The sequence below is a fragment of the Staurois parvus genome, unplaced genomic scaffold, assembly GCF_062004578.1.
Source record: "Staurois parvus isolate SC_StPar_1 unplaced genomic scaffold, SC_StPar_1.0 ptg000544l, whole genome shotgun sequence".
In the NCBI taxonomy this organism is placed as follows: Eukaryota; Metazoa; Chordata; class Amphibia; order Anura; family Ranidae; genus Staurois; species Staurois parvus.
In genome coordinates, this window is record NW_028318340.1 from 5,357,404 (window position 1) to 5,377,101 (window position 19,698).

Genomic DNA, 19,698 nt, shown 5'->3' on the forward strand with positions numbered 1-19,698 from the left:
AGCTGATTTATTGCCATGAACATTTCATCTATGAGATGCAGGATCTGTTTATCTGTGTATGGACTTACGAAATACAAAGTTTTAGTTCAAACAAAACAGCAAACGTTTCAGTTGTCAGCATGTCTGGATTTCACCAACAACTGATCTTTTCACTTTGTATCACTAATCAACCTGAAACATGCTATATTTTACTAATCTCTCTCATCGGTCAGAAATAAATGGAAACCAATGGAAAGAAAAGCTTTACTTATAGTTGAAAGATAAAAGTCATGACACTGAAAGTTCAATGAGAAAATATATCTAATTGCAATCCCCAAAGCCTGTAAACCTAGTTTAAACCTGACACTACTACAGACAGCAACTTGCGGCTATCATCACAGGTGTTGATATGAATTCATATGTTCCCATGAAATGGAATATAACATTTAGACAAGTCATTTTTCAGTCGGCCTTATGGCAGGCTTTATTTTTTCTTTTTCTGTGTTGGAAAACGTCTGCATTAAATTAAAAAAAAAGTTATGACTGCAGAAATGTTGATGAAGCATTTATCAGCTACCAATGTATTGGCCGATTCATTTTTCTTGGCATAAAAGTTTGATATTGAGCTCTGGGCAAAACCTTTTTTCTTATCTTGGACAGATTTGGAACCTTAGTAGGCTTTCATTGTTGTATACATGGGTAAATTTCCCAACACTTCTTCCTTTCCTACTATTAATGGGAAACCCATCTAATGTAGGCATAAAGCCAAAAAAAAAGGAAAAGTAAAATGGGAAAAGATAAGAGCCAATGTGGGCTTCTCCTTCAGTATAATATGGCTTCTTGTCCTGGTGAACACTGTTTTTCTAGAACTGACCATAGATGGATCAAAATTCACCCAGTTCAGCAGTGACCAGCCGAATTTAGATCCATGTAAAGGTTTTCCTCTTAGATCTAATGGTCAACTACTGTCAAATGGGGAGGTTGGAAAACGTTTGTCGACCAGCGGCTGCAACCAATGAGCAGGGTATTCTGACAGCTGAGGAGTCCCACTGTCAGAATACAATGTCCCAGTGGGGAAGGAGGATAATCTGTTAATTTTCTGTCATTCAGCTTGACGGCTGAAAAAAAACCCAAAAAATCATCTACGGCCAGCATAATTTCTTCTGTTGTCCTCTTCAGGACAGCCAGCATCATTCAACCCACTTCCTGTGAGCCCAGGCTGAAAAGGACACACCAAAAATAAAACAAAAAGAGAGCACACCTGCATCATGTAATTTCCTCAGCTACACTTATATAATTGGGTCACTATCAGAAGGTGAATTGCCAGCATGGGTGTAACTTCAACGTTGCATCATGGCTTATGCATTACTGGTACCAAAAGAGCTTTGGTGGCACATCAGAGTGAATCATACAAAGGTACAATAAACGCAATCATCAATGGATATATTATATTTGAAGTGGGGCAACAACATGGACCAGCGCAGGGTTTCAAACAATAGCAGCTTGATAAAAAGGGTTGCCGTTGTGGTTCATTAAGATAAGGTCATCTATATTATGTCTTATAGCTTGGGTTGTGTGATGTATAGCTTTTGATAGTTGGACAAACCTGCCCAACCCTTTGATCAGAAAAAGTGAGAGTAAGAAGGAAGGTAGTCTTAAAAGCATGCTGATTAGGTGTTTGACCATAAACATCAGACCTACTGTAGGCATGCCTGTTGGTAATGGTGAGTGACCGCTGAGGTCAAAACTCCAGAAGAAAAAGAAGAGGGAAGGTCCTTTGGTGACTTATAGTGAAGAGGGAACCAAAGGACTTGTGAAAAGATACCAAGGGAGGTAAAAGTAAAAGAAGAAAGGTACGGAAGAGGGGATTCTCGTCATAGGTGAATCTGGATGCGGGTCAGTTTCAGGACAGACCAAGTGAGGAAATAGCAGGGATACTGGTTATAAATGGACTAGTCATGTTGTAAATCTAGAGACTAGTTGGTAGTCGAGCCAGGGCTGCCACATCGACAGAAATTGGCCATGTTTTTCTTTCAATACTGTTGTCAGCTTTTCATTAATAAAATGCCCTGCATTCTATATTTCACTTTCACAAAATGGAGTGTTGGGGATTTCCAGGCACATTCTATGGTTTGCTTGGTTGCCATAAAGAAGAACTCAATTAGCATCCTAGATTTGCATGGTATCTCTTGTAACAGTCTATGAAGAAGAACTTTGCTCGGGTTATTCCGCAAGTCAACATGTGTAACCGAATAGATCAAATTGTATACCCTAATCCATAACCATCGGGCAGGACCACCAAATATGAAACATTGTTCATGTGTTCGCACACCCTCTGAAGCAAAGGGAATTATATCGAGGAACATGGCATTTTTTTTTATGTGTCATAGACACCCTACCTATCTCTAGAGATGCATCATCACAGTCCCTGCACTTAGTTTAAAGAGTATGTAAACCTAACATTTTATATTCCAGATATATGCCTGCTGTTTCATGTACTTACAGGGAAGGAAATAAGTATTTGATCTCCTGCTGATTTTGAATGTTTGCCAACTCACAAAGAAATGAGCATTCTAAAAATCGAATGGTAGGTGTATTGTAACAATTGTAAAAAGAATTGCATGACTAACAAATTATGCACTCATTTGCATGTTCATGAGGGAAATAAGTATTTGATCCCCTTCACAAAACATGACTTAGTACTTGGTGGCAAATCCCTTGTTGGCAATCACAGAGGTCAGACGTTTCCTGGAGTTGGCCACCAGGTTTGCACACATCTCAGGAGGGATTTTGGCCCACTGCTCTTGGCAGATCCTCTCCAAGTCATTAAGGTTTGGTGGCTGACGTCTGGCAACTCAAACTTTCAGCTCCCTCATGCTGGAACACCCATCCACGACCCATTTTCAATGCCCTGGCTGAAGGAAGAAGGTTCTCACTCAAGATTTGACGGTACTTTGCCCCGTCCATCGCCCCTTTGATGCGGTGCAGTTGTCCTGTCCCCTTAGCAGAAAAACACCCCCAAGCAGAATGTTTCCACCACCATGTTTGACAGTTGGGATAGTGTTCTTGGGGTCATAGGTAGCATTACTCCTCCTCCAAACACAGCGAGTTGAGTTGATGCCAAAGAGCTCGATTTTGGTCTCATCTGACCACAACACTTTAAACCAGGCCTCCTCTGCATCATTCAGATGTTCAGTGGCAAACTTCAGACGAGCCTGGATATGTGCTTTCTTGAGCAGAGGGACCTTGCGGGCACTGCAGGATTTCAATCCTTGTCGACGTAGTGTGTTACCAATTGTTTTCTTGGTGACTGTGGTCCCAGCTGCCTGGAGATCATTGACAAGGTCCTCACGTGTAGTTCTGGGATGATTCCTCGCTGTTCTCATGATCATTGACACTCCATGAGGTGAGATCTTGCATGGTGCACCAGACCTAGGGAGACTGACAGTTTTGTGTTTCTTCCATTTGCAAATGATTGCAGTAACTGTTGTCACCTTCTCACCAAGCTGTTTGGCGATAGTTTGGTAGCCCAGTCCAGCCTTGTGTAGGTCTACAATCTTGTCCCTGACATCCTTGGACAGCTCTTTGGTCTTTGCCATGGTGGAGAGTTTGGAATCTGATTGTTTGATTGCTCCTGTGAATAGGTTTAAGAGACTGCTTCTAATCTCAGCTTGTTACCTGTATGAAAGAAACCTGGTATTCACAAATCCTGCTGAATGATGGGGGATCAAATACTTATTTCCCTCATGAACATGCAAATCAGTGCATAATTTGTTAGACATGCATTTCTTGTGAATATTTTGTTGCTATTCTGTCTCTCAGTGTTACAATACACCCACCATTCGATTTTTAGATTGATCATTTCTTTGTGAGTGGGCAAACATTCAAAATCAGCAGGGGATCAAATACTTATTTCCTTCACTGTATATGAAAAAGTATCTTGTTCTCTTTGTATTGCTTCCTTTGTGTGAAATCCCTGGTGATCCTGCCAGTCCCTCTGCTTCTTCCTGTTTTAAAAAAAATGACCACACTAAGCATGAGAGCAAAGCGTGGGCAGTTTTCTAGCTGTGCTGGGACTCTGTGTGCTCTTCAATAATCAGACTTCTGCTGACACGCCCCACTGTACAGTTATTCATTGGGAAGTTCAGTATGCTGCTGTTTCTCCTCCCCCAGCTCTATGTTCTTAGCTGCATAAGGAGCTTAGGGGGAATGTGATCACTTATAAAACACTCAAAAAAGGTATTTATAATATTTTTTATATCTATAAAAAAATGTTTTGCCTTTCATTTCTATTTTAAACTGAATAGGTTGTTTTACAAGGTAAAGGTTTACATAAACTTCAATGCTGCAATGAAGAGCCCTGCATGTCACGTGAACAGATCAAAGACCCCTGAAGAGAAGGTATATGTACAAAAAATGTCTTTATACTAGCTTCCTGTTATCACTTACACATCAGTGTTCTGGCTTAGTAAGATAGATGCAGTACTGTAAGCCAATTGCGCTTTAATGTATTCTATGGCACTATGACCCTAACAAAAAAAAACCTGCTAAAATTGGAAGAGAGGGCGCACAAATTACATCATCAGCAGATTGTGTTACTTCACTATACAATCACAGTTTTGATGACACAGTATTGCTTTGACTACATAACGACAGAAGCAAAAAGTAAATGATCAGGGCCTGGCAATGGTATCTGGCAGGACAGAGGAGTAGGGATTAGAAAACTGGCGTAACAAATTATTTGGCAGATAAGACAGTTCATCTATAGGCATTTCAACTGCATATTTAGCTTTTGCCTACAGTTATTCTTTAGTTGCTTTCTATATAGGTACATAAACCAGCCACAAAAGCTACATAGTGCATACCAACCCTTATCAGATGTGGGTAACTTTGTCCTTTGCAGTTCCCATCACAGCACTTCCAGGAGACTATAGTGGGATGCATAGTTTGAAAAGCACATGAATACACTTAAAGCCACTATATTTTTAGATGAGCAGAAACTGAACTCCAGAACTGTATATTTGCATAATCCAATTACCAACAACCACAGAGAATTGTGGAGAGGTCTTGTGCACAGATCAAATCCTGAGATGAAGGCTAGAGTGCTGTGTAAGTAGGCTGTGATCTTGTAAACCTAAAGCATAACTAAACAAAAAAACATAACATATATTACAATTTACCAGTCAGATGTGGTGGCTGCATTAGTATTATTTTTTCCTTTTATTTTTATCTGGTATCTCTGCAAATAACACACTTCAGGTCCCTTCATATCTACACTCTATTGGATCCATATAGGAAGCAATGGCTGTCACACAGGCTGAACTTCAAACACATCTGCCATTGTTAATCTCCATTACATAGTGGACTGATGGGACTAGTAGTCTGCACAATAAAGGTCAAATTTTTTGTGCTTTTTAAATTTATGGCAAGGACACTGTATTTTAAGCAGGAACACCACCACCAATCTTCTGTACATGCTGAAAATGTCTGAAAAGTGAAACCAAATACAGCCATCACATCTAAAACCCGATAAACTGCAATATGTACAATATTTGTTCTTGGGTTTAGACATGCTCAAAAATGTTACATTTGTATTTTAAATACTACAACTGCACACAACAAATTTATAAACACATAGTATAACAAATCATAAGAACTACATTACAGTCTCAAGGCCATACCAGTATTCAGGATTCATGTACACAGATATTATTAGCCAAACAATATAAAGACAGAGGGCTGTGAGGCAAGATTTATAGCCTGTGCTTAACTGCTCTCATACCCACTTACTAGCAGCTTAATCAACTTCATATTTCCGTTGCAAAGAAAGACGTTTTTAAGTATTATAGCCATCGACACAGGAACATGACGAGACACAAGGGGTCAGGACTCACTATTCAGAGGTCCTAATTCCAGGGTCCTGACCTTCAACAAAGCTCTTTTCAGACTGTGCATAGGACATTTTTCCTACAGAAACAAAGTATACTCATAAAAACAGCAGGGACTTTTCTTTTCACATTAGATAGCCTTCTTTCAATCACAGTTATTTTGGAGGTGTGGCTGAAGGAAAATCTGAAAATTGAGGAGAACCGGCACCCTTATTTTTTTTTTCTACTTATTAAGGGGTAGAAGATCGGATTGGATAGACATATATAGAAGCAGAGCAGAAAAAGTGTTCTTGTAGATAGATATACACTTACAAACACAATTTAGCTTATTCATTAAGGCAGCAATGACAATAAAAAGTGCTATAATCCATGTCAACCAATGAGAAATCACCTTTCACTGATCTAATTACAATAAATGTAATAACGCTCTATAGAGACATAATAGTTATATCCAGATACATCACCTGTATCAGATGTAAAATTGCTGTAGTTTAAGTCTGCATTTTATCCGGGCTATTGCAAAGAAGGAGGATGGACATCAAGATAAAAATTGTGACAGGGGAAGGACCTCCAGCTGATTGACAGCCTTAGAACTGTTCCTGTGAGCTGTGTGGAGGTGGGGGGTCTCTTCCTTCCAATCAGCAATTAAAACGGTCCTCAATGAGTTCTGCAGAGTATAACTTCAGCCTTCAGCTCTCCGCCCCCCTTTATTTTGACAGCCCTACAATCTTTATAAATTCAACACTTTCAACAAATGTAGAAAAGAGAATATTGCAGATAAACAGGAACAACTTATGTAGGAGGATTTGTTTCATCCCTCTGCATCGCCTGAGGCCAGTCAATTCACTAGGTATATGTAAGGGTTTACAAGCACTTTAACACTCGTAAGCCAAAGTGGGGAAACATACTTTTCCTATTTCCTACTTTTCTGACAGCAAAAGTTAGATTTTGAAGATAGACCCCAGAGGGATAAAAAAAACCCCTGAAGAATGTACCACTGCAAGAAAGCCCTATTTGCCCCACCATTCCTTGGAGTGGGACATCTGCCACGTTTTCCCACCCCAAGGAATGGCCTACGTGCCTGTTTCCATGGAGCCAGAATCCCTGTAAAGGAACCACAGGGTCCAAATTATGAAATGTTCTTCTGTTTGTTCTCTGGCTAGGGCCATTAACTTGATCTAAGCATTGTTTAAGAGTAGTTGGGGAAATTGCTTCCACATTACTGGTATACAAACCTTTGCTGTATTGAGAAGGAGTTTAAGAGGAGAATTTTTGTAATGTTTTACAGACATCAGGGTAATGTGCAGCATGCAGGCCGCTGGATGGCCCACAAGAGACACAACCGCCACCTGGTGAATCGTATTGAGCACTGCAGTCCAGAAGCTTTGTAAGGCCAGGCATTCCCAAAATATGTAGTAGTGTACCCTCTGTTTGCGGGCATCTCTAACAAAGGGAGGGTATTCAAGGTTCAATTTTGTGAAAAATAAAGAATACAAGGGGGCGCCACTAAGTGTAGTATTAAAAGCAATTTAATAAACCATCAATGAATGGTTCCATAGATGAATCGCTTCTAAGTATGAAAAAAGTTCGGCATGAGGATCATCAACACTCTAAGATGATATATCAGCAGTGGTTTGCAGCACTGGAACAAGTCAAGACCGGACAACAAGCCAGACTTCCGCGCTTCATTGGAGAACACCAGTTCCAGGATCGCCGAGGGACACAGAACCGAAAGTGATGTCAAGAACCACCGTGGGTACATTCAGCCTGCCTATACATGGTTCAAATTTTGGCTGGTCCATGGTCCAACCATGATTGGAACTGCCTATAGCCGGCTTTAGTTATTTTTTTCTGAACCTTTTTACATTGGCATATTAAAAAGTATACATGTGTTTACATTTCTGTAAGTTATTGTCTCCATGAGTAATATACTAATCATATATACTGTTTAACAATACTTGCTACAAGTACGGCTGAAAACACAAAATCTTCTGAATTCCTCAACCGACCTTGGAGGACCATGAGGCTTTGCACACTTTGAAACAAAAATGTGAATAATCTTCAGTTTGCAAGCAGAAAACAGCAATTTATGCTTTTTGTGTAAAATCCAATAAACCTCTATTATAATCCTTTTAAAATGTTCCATAATATTCTCCAGGAACAGGCTAATCTTTTGATAATTGTTATAAATGGCTATAATCAAAACAGAAAACCACTGAAAGCAAAAAGACTGTTTTCAATCAAGCTGGTTGTAGTTTGCTAACCTTTGGAACTATGAACACTACAGCCAATAATCATGAGACAAGAAAAACGGAAAATGCATTGTTTAGTGAATTTGCATTCAAATACAAATTTGTAATTTTCGTATTTCATAAAATAATTTTAATTTTCTTATTCTGATACCTTTGGAATTTACACTATGATGCATTGTAAACCTTTTGTCTATTGTGTATTATTTAGCTCCCTGACAACAGATTACTTTTATTAGGGCTGATCTGATAAAGTATATTTAACCTCATGCCACTCGTGTAATGCATATGTGTAGTGGCAAAGAGGGTGGGCTTTAACACTCACACGGTGCAGATATTCGTCTATGAGTACCAGGAGTTTCTGTGCAAACTCACTGCACAAAGAATGAGCTGTCAAAGACAGCTCTCTGTCTGTACAAATGATCAGGGACCAGCGGGAGTGGCTCCTAAACATGTGATCACTATGATAGCCAATCACAGTGGTCATATGGCTATGCAGACCTTCCCGCCAATCTCCCCCTCCTTGCTGGGGGTACAAGCCCAGTTAAAGGGATACTAGAGTGGGCAGAAAGGGTTAAACCCAAGACCAAAATGTACATACTCCAGTTTACCAATTCTCTGGTGTGGTGGCTGCACTAGTGTTCCTTTTTTTGAATGTACAGAAAAATTCAGATTGCTCCGGTAGAAATCTACTGCATTATAATTTGCTGTGCACTAAAACCTAGTACACACATTCAGAAAATCATAAAAAAATACCGCTTTTGAAGTGATCGTAAAATAATATGATCGTTAGTACACAACTTTCACCCGAAATTATTCGAAGGGACAAGCACGAAAATATTTCTCATACAATACCAGAGCAAACAATTTTTGTTTAATCAGTACAGTTTTTGTAAAAAAAAAAAATACAATACGTTACATCACTTCCGCATGTTTATTCTGTCGTACGAGAATTTTCGTAACTTTAATAACCTATTCATTTTTGATATGGGACTAGCATGCAGAAAAAGCAGATGATCATTCTTCCGATATTCTCATCATGTGTACAGGGCTTAACCCTTTCGCTGCTAAGCCCACTTTTAAACTCAGGCCCGAAGACCATTTTTGCGATTTTAACATTTCATTTTTGCCTTGCAGCTTTCAGAGTTTGTAAAAGACCCCCCAAACCATACATTTTCTGAAAGCACATGACCAATAGAATTAAAGGAAGGTGCTAATTATTTTTTTTAGGCCCTGGGATATCTGCACAATTGTTTAGCAATTCGCTGTTTTCAGTAAAAATACACTAAAATCAATATAAGTGGATACATACAGTATGTGGCAAAAAAAACTTACACAATTCCTGCTAAATTTCTACTAAATACAAAAGGTAAAACTGTACTTAGTTAATAAATATTTGTAAATTTTAAATACTTGTGAATTTTAAATTGTGAAATGGTGAAAACTGGTGAGCTAAACTGTAAATAAAAACAATTTACTCTAAAAATCTGGAGGTTAGTTTTCACTTGCAGCTTTCAGAACTTGTAAAAGACCCCCCCCCCCCCAAACCATACATATTATTCTGAAAGCACACGACCAGTAGAAATTAAAAAAAGAAAAAAAAAAAAGTGCTACTGATTTTTTAGGCCCTGCAATAGTTGTGCAAATGTTTCTAGACGTGTTATTTTCACAAAAGATACACTAAAATCATTATTGCCCACAAACACAACATAAATCTTACAAAATGTCTGCTAAATTGCTACTAAGGCCTCGTTCACATTGGGCATGCTAAAGTGTATGTCCGTAGATGGCTGTGTTTATCCACCCAGGTGTACTGTGCATGCCTGTGCAGGCAGTCCCATTCATGTCAATTGGGATGCAGCGGTCACACGGGTGCAACTGCTGCTTCCAATCTGACATCTGTGTGGGTGTATGGTCACGAACTCAGTGTGAGCTCAGGGACATGCACCCGGACCACATGGATGTCAGATTGGGAGCAGTGGCTGTGTTTGTGCAGTTGCTACATCCTAATTGACATCAACACGACTGCCTGCATGGAGATGCACAGAACATCTGTACATCCACACGCAGGGCCTTGCAGGGGCATGTGCTGTAGTATGCCCTGTGTGAACGACGCCTTACTATGTTGTTTTTTGTTTTGTTCAATTTAATTTTTTATATTTTTCATTTTTTAAAATTGTATTTTTAATATTTTGTACTTTTTTTTGCATATCAATGAATAGAAATTTCTGTATAGAGACTACTATTCATTCATAAAACTGAGTCATAGTAAATACTATGCTCCCGTGATGAATGGACATAGAAGCAATCAGTACCGATTGCTCACCATGCCCATTCGGGGAAAGGAAGGGGGCTAGTAAACACATGGATATCTGATTGGGAGCAGTGGCTGTGTGCTGTCTGCTTGGGTGCCCCCATCTTGCTACGGGGGCACCCAAGCAGGCTCACTCCCGAGCCACTGTTCTGCGCAAACCCCCCCCCCCAACTCTCCTCACTAGCTCACTGGCTGTGATTGACTGCAGTGGGAAACAATGGTTCCTGCTGCTATCTCAGCCAATCAGGAGTGATAGTCCCCAGAGAGCCGAGGCTCCTGTGCACATCGCTGGATCATGATGGGGCTCAGGTAAGTATGAGGGAGGGAAGCGGCACACAGAAGGTTTTTTACCTTCATGCATAAAATGCATGAATGCAGAAAACCCTGGAGCCTTTAAAACCACTTTAAGGATTAGACATTCTTGCTGTAAACCCAATTTCAAATTTTCATTGGTCATGTGGCACTTTGTCATGAAAATACATTTTTGGTCACTATTTTTGCAGAATTAAATGTGTTTTGCATTAACAAATAAAGGGCCAGATAAGTAGCCTATTTAATGTATTTGAGTTCTCCAAGCCTGAAAGTAGCAGAGCCCAACCCGAAAATGTCCACAGTTTAAATATAAACAAACAATAGCTTGGAGAGATCATTTAAGTAATCCAAAGGCTTATAAAATTACGGGAAATGACTATATATGATCAGAATGGCTTTCATCTGCATTCTGTTAGACCAAGCATTCATTTCACTTTTCAGCTGTGAATAGCAAAAGGCCAGCTGGGGCTAAAGAAAGGCGCTGTCTGTACACAGGTCAGAGTACAAGCTGACTTGCCAGAAAACGGAGCGCTATTAGGGGTGAAACTGCAGGGAGGGAAACTCACATACAAACCAGATTCAGCAATAGGGGAAAACAAAACCTATTCCATAAGGGACAGAGCTGCCAAAAGAATGCTGGGCTTGGACGATGACAAAACTAGAGCAGTAGAAGTTACACATATACAGAATTATTAGGCGAAAACAAACAAGTCAGATATAAAATATAGTGCCCTGCAGTCAGAAAGAACTGCCTTCCCCTTGCTATTCCCAGATGTGCAGACAGGAAATTTATGACAGCTCACTGAAAAGCAAGGTCCCAATTGTAAAAACTTTCCCATTTATTTGGCGAAGGGTAATCATTGAAGTTGACCTTTCCTTAAACATTTCTCAGCTGTGTTAAAATGATCTAAAACCATTGCCAGATTTTCTTTAAATAACACTGATTACAAAAAAAAAATCCTGGATGGAGCCCTGGGGCCGGATCACACCACATGCAAGTACATACCAACAGGTTTTCAGCAACATGCCACAACCTTTACTGAAGGGTCATTGACGTAACCCAATGCAGGATGCCAAGGAAACGCCATACAGAAACGTATTCTTTGTAAATGGTTGAGGAGTACAGTGAATGATGTGATTATGATGATATATTGGTAGATTAGTCAAATTCAGCCTTACTTTAACCAATTAAAATTTATCAGCCAAAAAAGGTGAGAAGCCTGGAAAAGGAATCATTACCTTGAACCAGTCCAAGGAGCTGTACTTGCCATGATTTTTATGCAGTGGACGGAAACTAGCCAAAATATTATTTTGTTATCAAACACCAAAAGTCCATGTTCACCAGAGCTTCACAGGTTGCCACTGGAGTCCTCTTCTACTCCTCCATGACGACCTCACAGAGCTGGTAGATGTTAGAGACCTTGCGCTCCTCCACCTTCCGTTTGAGGATGCCCCACGGACCTACCATTTTTCCAGTACTTACCACTGAGAAAAAGAGCTACAACTCTCAACCTCTTTTTGAAAGCCAAAAACAGCCCACATTACTCTTCGTGAGGCATCTGCTGATGCCTGTACTCATACTTACCAAAGCTGCAAAATGACTCTATAAAAATTCCATTCCCAGGTATGTCAGGGCATGTGACATGGAATCTGCTTATTCAAAATGCAACTTCAATGGCTGCATTGGGAAATTGCCAGGTCCAGCACTGTAACATGGTGACAGGGGGTGTGCGTTCCACTAGGCAATATCACAAAATAGTACATATTGTCAACAACTGCCAATAATTTTTAAGTTAACAGAAAATATAAGAATAGGCATTGGAAGCTGACAAGCACATTGTTGTTCCCCCTCATTAAGTTAAAGTGTCACTAAACCCACATCATAAAAAACTATCAGTAAATGCTGTATTATATGCTGTTCATACTCACTCACTATGGGATTTGTTTTCTGTCTTCTGCAAAAAAAAAAAAAAAAAAAACCTGGTTGATCCTGCTGCTCTCTAGTTCAGCCTTCTGTCTAGGTCCCCAGTGCAGCTGGGGATTTTGCAGAGCAAAGCTGGCACCTAGTGCACATGCTCAGTTTTCAGTGAGTTTGTATGCTGAGCATTTCCTCCCTATCACATCTGAGCAGCCTATGTGACTATAGTCACACACGTGTAAGTGACACTACCTCCCCTCCCTCCTTCTCCATGCCCACTAACCACCTAAACACAATGGGGGGGGGGGGAGATAATACATCTTGATTGATGGAGGCTTCACCTCCCTAATATTCTAAGACACAGAATGGAGGGGCATGACACAGCCTGTGACTTGCAGAAATTCGCCCACACCATGTTATTGACAAAAGTATTGGGACACCTGCCTTTACACGCACATGAACTTTAATGGCATCCCAGTCTTAATCTATAGGGTTCAATATTGAGTTGGCCCACCCTTTGCAGCTATAACAGCTTCAACTCTTCTGGGAAAGCTGTCCACAAGGTTTGGGAGGGTGTCTATGGGAATGTTTGACCATTCATCCAGAAGTGCATTTGTGAGGTCAGGCATTGATGTCGGATAAGAAGGCCTGGTTCACAGTCTCTGCTTTAATTCATCCCAAAGGTGTTCTATGAGGTTGAGGTCAGGACTCTGTGCAGGCCAGTCAAGTTCCTTCACCCCAAACTCATTTATCCATGTCTTTATGGACCTTGCTTTGTGCACTGGTGCGCAGTCATGTTGGAGCAGGAAGGGCCCATCCTCAAACTGTTCTCACAAAGTTGGGAGCATGAAATTGTCCAAAATGTCTTGGTATGCTGACGCCTTAAGAGTTCCCTTCACTGGAACTAAGGGGCCAAGGCCAACCCCTGAAAAACAATCCCACCCCATAATCACTCCTCCACCAAACTTGGCACAATGCAGTCAGGCAAGTACTGTTCTCCTGGCAACCGCCAAACCCAGAAATGTCCATTGGATTGCCAGACAGAGAAGCGTGATTGGTCACTTCAGAGAACACATCTCCACAGCTCTAGGGTCCAGTGGCAGCGTGCTTTACACCACTGCATCCGATGCTTTGCATTGCCCTTGGTGATGTAAGGCTTGGATGCAGCTGCTCGGCCAAGGAAAACCATTCCATGAAGCTCTCTACACACTGTTGTTGTGCTAATCTGAAGGCCACACAAAGTTTGGAGGTCTTTAGCTATTGACTCTGCAGACAGTTGGTAATTTCTGGACATTGTGCACTTCAGCATGCGCTGACCCCACTCTGTCATTTTACGCGGCCTACCACTTCGTGGCTGAGTTGCTGTTGTTCCCAGTTGCTTCCACTTTATTATAATACCACTAACAGTTGACAGTGGAATATTTAGTAGCAAGGAAATTTCATGGATGGACTTATTGCACAGGTGGCAACCTATCACGGTAACACACTTGAATTCACTGAGCTCCTGAGAGCGACCCATTCTTTCACAAATGTTTGTAGAAGCAGTCTGGGTGCCCCAATACTTTTGGCAATATAGTGTATATTTGTATGATGGTTTAAAACAGTTTATTGATATTATTTATTTTTACTCTGTATCCCAAAAGATGTTTCTTTATTCTGAATATGTGACCAGCAGCAGAGGACTAGAAGCTCCTCCTGTCACTGTTTCCCTGCAGACAGGCTGGAAAAGATCTGGGTCATGTGACAGTTGTATTTCGGTTCGGAAAAAGGTAGATTTTATTAAATGAAAATAATTACAGAGCAATAATCCCCATACAGAAAGAGAAGGGATAATGCAAATTAAAGAGGAACTTCACCCTCTCAGTCAACATTATTTATAATCCTTATGCTGCTAGCATTAGTAAATAGATAGGAAACTATATCATATTTTTAAAAATATATTTGTTCAGTTATGTCCTGTTTCCATGCCTAGGCAATGATGTCATATATCCCAGGAGTCTTCAGGAATGGGAGAACCTTCCTGCTAAGCAGACTCTCCTGCGTGCATGCCTGAGCTTTGGGCAGATGGAGTCCAGGAAGTAAATGCTACATGAATCATTTGCACAAGATGGTCATGACCAGAAATGCTAGTGAGGTGTTTTTTTAAAGTGATTTCTCAGCAAAATAAAGCATGGAGACATGGATGGATGAGGAGTTTGCTTTGAATATTAAACATTAATTAAATAACGTTTTTGGTTTATGGTGCTCAGATGCAGTGCAGTTCCGCTTTAAAGAGTGTATGTTTAGAATCACTTTAAGTTAAAAGTGTGATGCCAAGCAAAACAAGAGCTTTTCTGAAGTCCCATAGTGATGTCCAAACATTATCTCTCACTGCACATACAGTATCTCACAGAAGTGAGTGCACCCCTCACATGTAAAATAGTGAGTGTACAGCTTGCATAACAGTGTAAATTTGCTGTCCCCTCAAAATAACAGCCATTAATGTCTAAACCGCTGTCAACAAATCGAGTACACCCCTAACTGAAAATGTCCAAATTAGGCTCAAAATGTCAATATTTTGTGTGGCTACCATTATTTTTAAGCACTGCCTTAACCCTCCTGGGCATGGAGTTCACCAGAGCTTCACAGGTTGCCACTAGAGTCCTCTTCTACTCCTCCATGACGACCTCACAGAGCTGGTAGATGTTAGAGACCTTGCGCTCCTCCACCTTCCGTTGAGGATGCCCCACGGATGCTCAATAGGGTTTAGGTTTGGAGACATGCTTGGCCAGTCCATCACCTTTACCCTCAGCTTCTTTAGAAAGGCAGTGGTTGTCTTGGAGGTGTGTTTGGGGTCATTATGTTGGAATACTGCCCTGTGGCCCAGTCTCCGTAGGGAGGGGATCATGCTCTGCTTCAGTATGTCACAGTATATGTTGACATTCATATTTCCCTCAATGAACTGTAGCTCCCCAATGCCAGCAGCACTCATGCAGCCCCAGACCATGACACTCCCACCAGCATGCTTGACTGTAGGCAAGACACACTTGTCTTTGTACTCCTCACCTGGTTGCCGCCACACACGCTTGACACCATCTGAACCAAATAAGTTTATCTTGGTCCATTCAGACCACAGGACATGGTTCCAGTAATCCATGTCCTTAGTCTGCTTGTCTTCAGCAAACTGTTTGCGGACTTTCTTGTGCATCATCTTTAGAAGAGGCTTCCTTCTAGGACGAAAGCCATGCAGATGAATTTGATGCAGTGTGCGGTGTATGGTATGACCACTGACAGGCTGACCCCCCACCCCTTCAACCTCTGGAGCAATGCTGGCAGCACTCTGCGTCTATTTCCCAAAGACAACCTCTGGATATGACGCTGAGCATGTGCACTCAACATCTTTGGTCGGCCATGGTGAGGCCTGTTCTGAGTGGAACCTGTCCTGTTAATCCGCTGTATGGTCTTGGCCAACGTGCTACAGCTCAGTTTCAGGGTCTTGTCAATCTTCTTATAGCCTAGGCCATCTTTATGTAGAGCAACAATTCTTTTTTTCAGATCCTTAGAGAGTTCTTTGCCATGAGGTTCCATGTTGCTCCCCATTCACACCTGAGACCTTGTACCACTAACGAGTCACATGACACCGGGGAGGGAAAATGGCTAATTGGGCCCAATTTGGACATTTTCACTTAGGGGTGTACTCACTTTTGTTGCCAGCGGTTTAGATATTAATGACTGTGTGTTGAGTTATTTTGAAGGGCAGCAAATTTACACTGTTATACAAGCTGTACACTCACTACTTTACATTGTAGCAAAGTGTCATTTCTTCAGTGTTGTCACATGAAAATATATATTAAAATATTTACAAAAATGTGAGGGGTATACTCACTTCTGTGAGATACTGTATGCATGAAATTCATTAATCTGAACCTTTCAATTTTCCTATTATCTTCACTTGGAGAAGTGAATCCTACCACATTTCATCAAAGCCTTTAAAGGCTTAAAAACTAACTCCATTACTTGGAACAAGTATGCAGATCAGGAATTCTGACCCTTCTCTGATTTCACTAGCTGGTGATGCCAGGTGAGTGGTACACAAAGAGACCTAATTGCATCAAGTTTAGCAGCCTTTCAAAATCAATAAATGTACACACACATTCTACAAAACACCAGAGACAAATTAAGAAATGTGGTATAAAATCTGGGTCAGTCCTCAAAAGACATAAGCTTAAAGCATACATTTTGCTAATAATTCGCTCTCCAGTGCAACATAATATACGAGAAGTGTTTGACCAAAAAACATATCTTTGGAAAGGACATCCATCATACTGGAGCATTAAAGACATTACCAACAGGATAAACATAAAGCTTAACTTAGACTACCCGTAACTTAAAGTTCACCTTTTGTGAAAAAAAAAAAAAAAAAAATGAATAAAATGCACATCATTTTGCAGGTAAAAGAAAATGTGCATTTATTTATTTATTTTTTAACACTGCAGCCTGCAAAGGATTGCACCCGAGATCAGTGGATCATGGGTGCAATGCCAGGCTCCTGCAGACACTCAGTACAGCTGTCTGCCCGTACCTCCCATACAGATAGACTGTTAGGCTAACCATAGTTTATTTTCCTGCAAAATCTTCCTTTAGGTTTACCAAAACCATGCAATATGAAGTTAAACCTAAATACTTTCAATTTGGAGGCAAACAGGCAGGCCATTGAACTACAGAGTTGAAGGTAAATCTAAAGGAAATTGAATAAGAAAATGATATAATATATGGCCAGCATTACTGAAGTGCAGGAGGTATCAATGAAGTATGTAAACTATTGAGAACTACAAGCCATTTGCCTCAGTGGCAGACAGTACTTGTAGTTCATTTATTAACAGATGACTGTGAATGAATGATGCGGCTGTGTGGGCAAATGTAGGGACAAGACCTCCACCTGTTGTCACAGGGAAAGTAATCAGGGGGTGCGGACAGGTGCTCAGTAGTAACGTGTTACACCTTAAATATGGGTGTAACATGTAACATGTAACAAGTTAAAAAAGATGAACTTATCCTTTAAGGGTCAGTGACAACACCATGTTCTCTATAATCAACCCCTAAATAAAAAAAATCTGGGGAAGTTATGCTGCCTGTGCAGATTTTGTGGAAGCACAGGTGCCCCAAATGGCATAGTGAGGTAAGAGTTATTCCGCAAAGGTATACTGGTTGACTTTGCGATATGATGTGGGGCCCCCCGTGGCTGTTGCACTCATATATGTGTACATAACAAAACAGCAGCGCTGCTCAAGTGCTCCAACCTCTATTCATACACGCTGGTGGAAAAATATAAAACTTTAGGACCAGGGGCAGACTGACAACTCATGGGGCCCCCGGGCAATAGGGGAGCATGGGGCCCCTGTGTCCTTGCCCAAACTCAAAAAAGCCTATGAAAAAGGTACCAGGGGCATTTCATGGGGCCCCCTACTGACCCCAGGCCCTCGGGCAATGCCTGAGTTTCCAAATGGTCAGTCCGCTCCTTTTTAGGACTGTATGTGGCTGTTCGTCCTATCCAGACAATCGACAGTATGTCTGCAGTCTGACATGCAGTAGTTTTCTCTGGTGATGGGCATGAACAGCAAGTGATCCTAGGCATTCTCTTTAGGAGATCAAGTAAATTGCATATTTCTTTATTATGTCTAAACAGCTGTGCCATTAGAAAACTCCTTGCTTAGGCCTGAGTCCTAAAAAAATGATGATACTGACAGGCAATACCTTGATACGCATTTAAAAAAACAATAAAAACACTGACTAGGTGTAAAGCTGGTAGAGATGCTTGTGAATTTACCAACAGGCATTGTGTTATCACAGAAGACAATAAGGCTGACTGTCATAGAAATTATTAAAACTGGAAGATAGAGATGGCGTTACTTTTTTCTTTTTTCTTGAAAGTGGCAACAACATGGAAGAGGTGAAGGAAGATTATTTCACCAGAAAGTAATTATGTCAAGTCTGAGTGTTACCATTTATCATGGCTGAAAGATGACACTCACTGCTAGCCAAGGAAAACTGATTTTCACATACTGCCATACAGATCAATATACTGCACATTTCCTCAAGCAAAAAGTAATTAAACAGCAGCAAACTTCACAATCAATACCCAGTCAAACCAGCTTCCTCTGCCATGCAGGCGTGAAGGTGCGGAGCTCCGTCAGCTGTCAGTGACTAACTTAGCTAACACACTGAAAACTGGAGAACACTCACCTCAACAGGCCTGTTATGAGTAAAGGGATTTAAAAACCTATTCAACATATAAATCAATGATAAACTTGGAGGATGCAATTGGCCTATTCACAGTTATGTGTCTTAAGACACACAATTTCACAACCTATGCCATTTCATTTCCATTTTTTCTCCATTGTGGTATGCTGGCCGCCCATTGATAACAAATAGGCTGCCTTAACCCAATAAATGTTAAAGTGTTTAAAAATGCCAATTCCTTATTAGAGGATAAAAGCATTTAACAACCATCCAGATCCCAGCTGAAATTTTTTTTACTAGAGATTTTATGTACTAAAGCAACAACCATACTGTTTCCTTACCTTCATTTTTAGACGCAAAAGCCCTTCAATTCTCTTTGATGTGAATGAACATGAAAGAGAGTTTCTAATTTAATATACTCACCAAAACAAAAAATAAAAAGTGTATTTACCATCAAAACTATACAACATACATATAAAATCCATAATAAATGGATATAGTTAGCATATAAATATGTAGTGTATATATAGCCCACGCTTTCTCTCTATTAATAATTTTATATATATATATATAAAAAATATGACAATGTTTTTACTCGAGATTCTTTTTGACTAACACATGGCTCAGTGTTACAAACCAATTCAGCAGGTCAGGGAAGGTTAAAGGGCAGAGAAAAAAATCTCTAGGTTAGTTGGGAAAAGAAAATCTGACATGCAATTTTCAGGCTGATTTATCAGTGGAAAGCTAAAATTGATAGTCCGGCATTAGCGGGTGCAGGCAACATGAGAAAGCTGTTACAGAGCCTTTCGTCCTGATTTA

The 19,698-nt window shown here is 40.5% G+C and overlaps 1 protein-coding gene across 6 annotated transcripts in view; it reads right to left on the minus strand.

Moving 5' to 3' along the window:
* The window catches only part of NBEA (neurobeachin), an 881,324-nt gene that overhangs the window by 280,691 nt on the left and 580,935 nt on the right, over nt 1–19,698 (minus strand). The window lies entirely within an intron of this gene.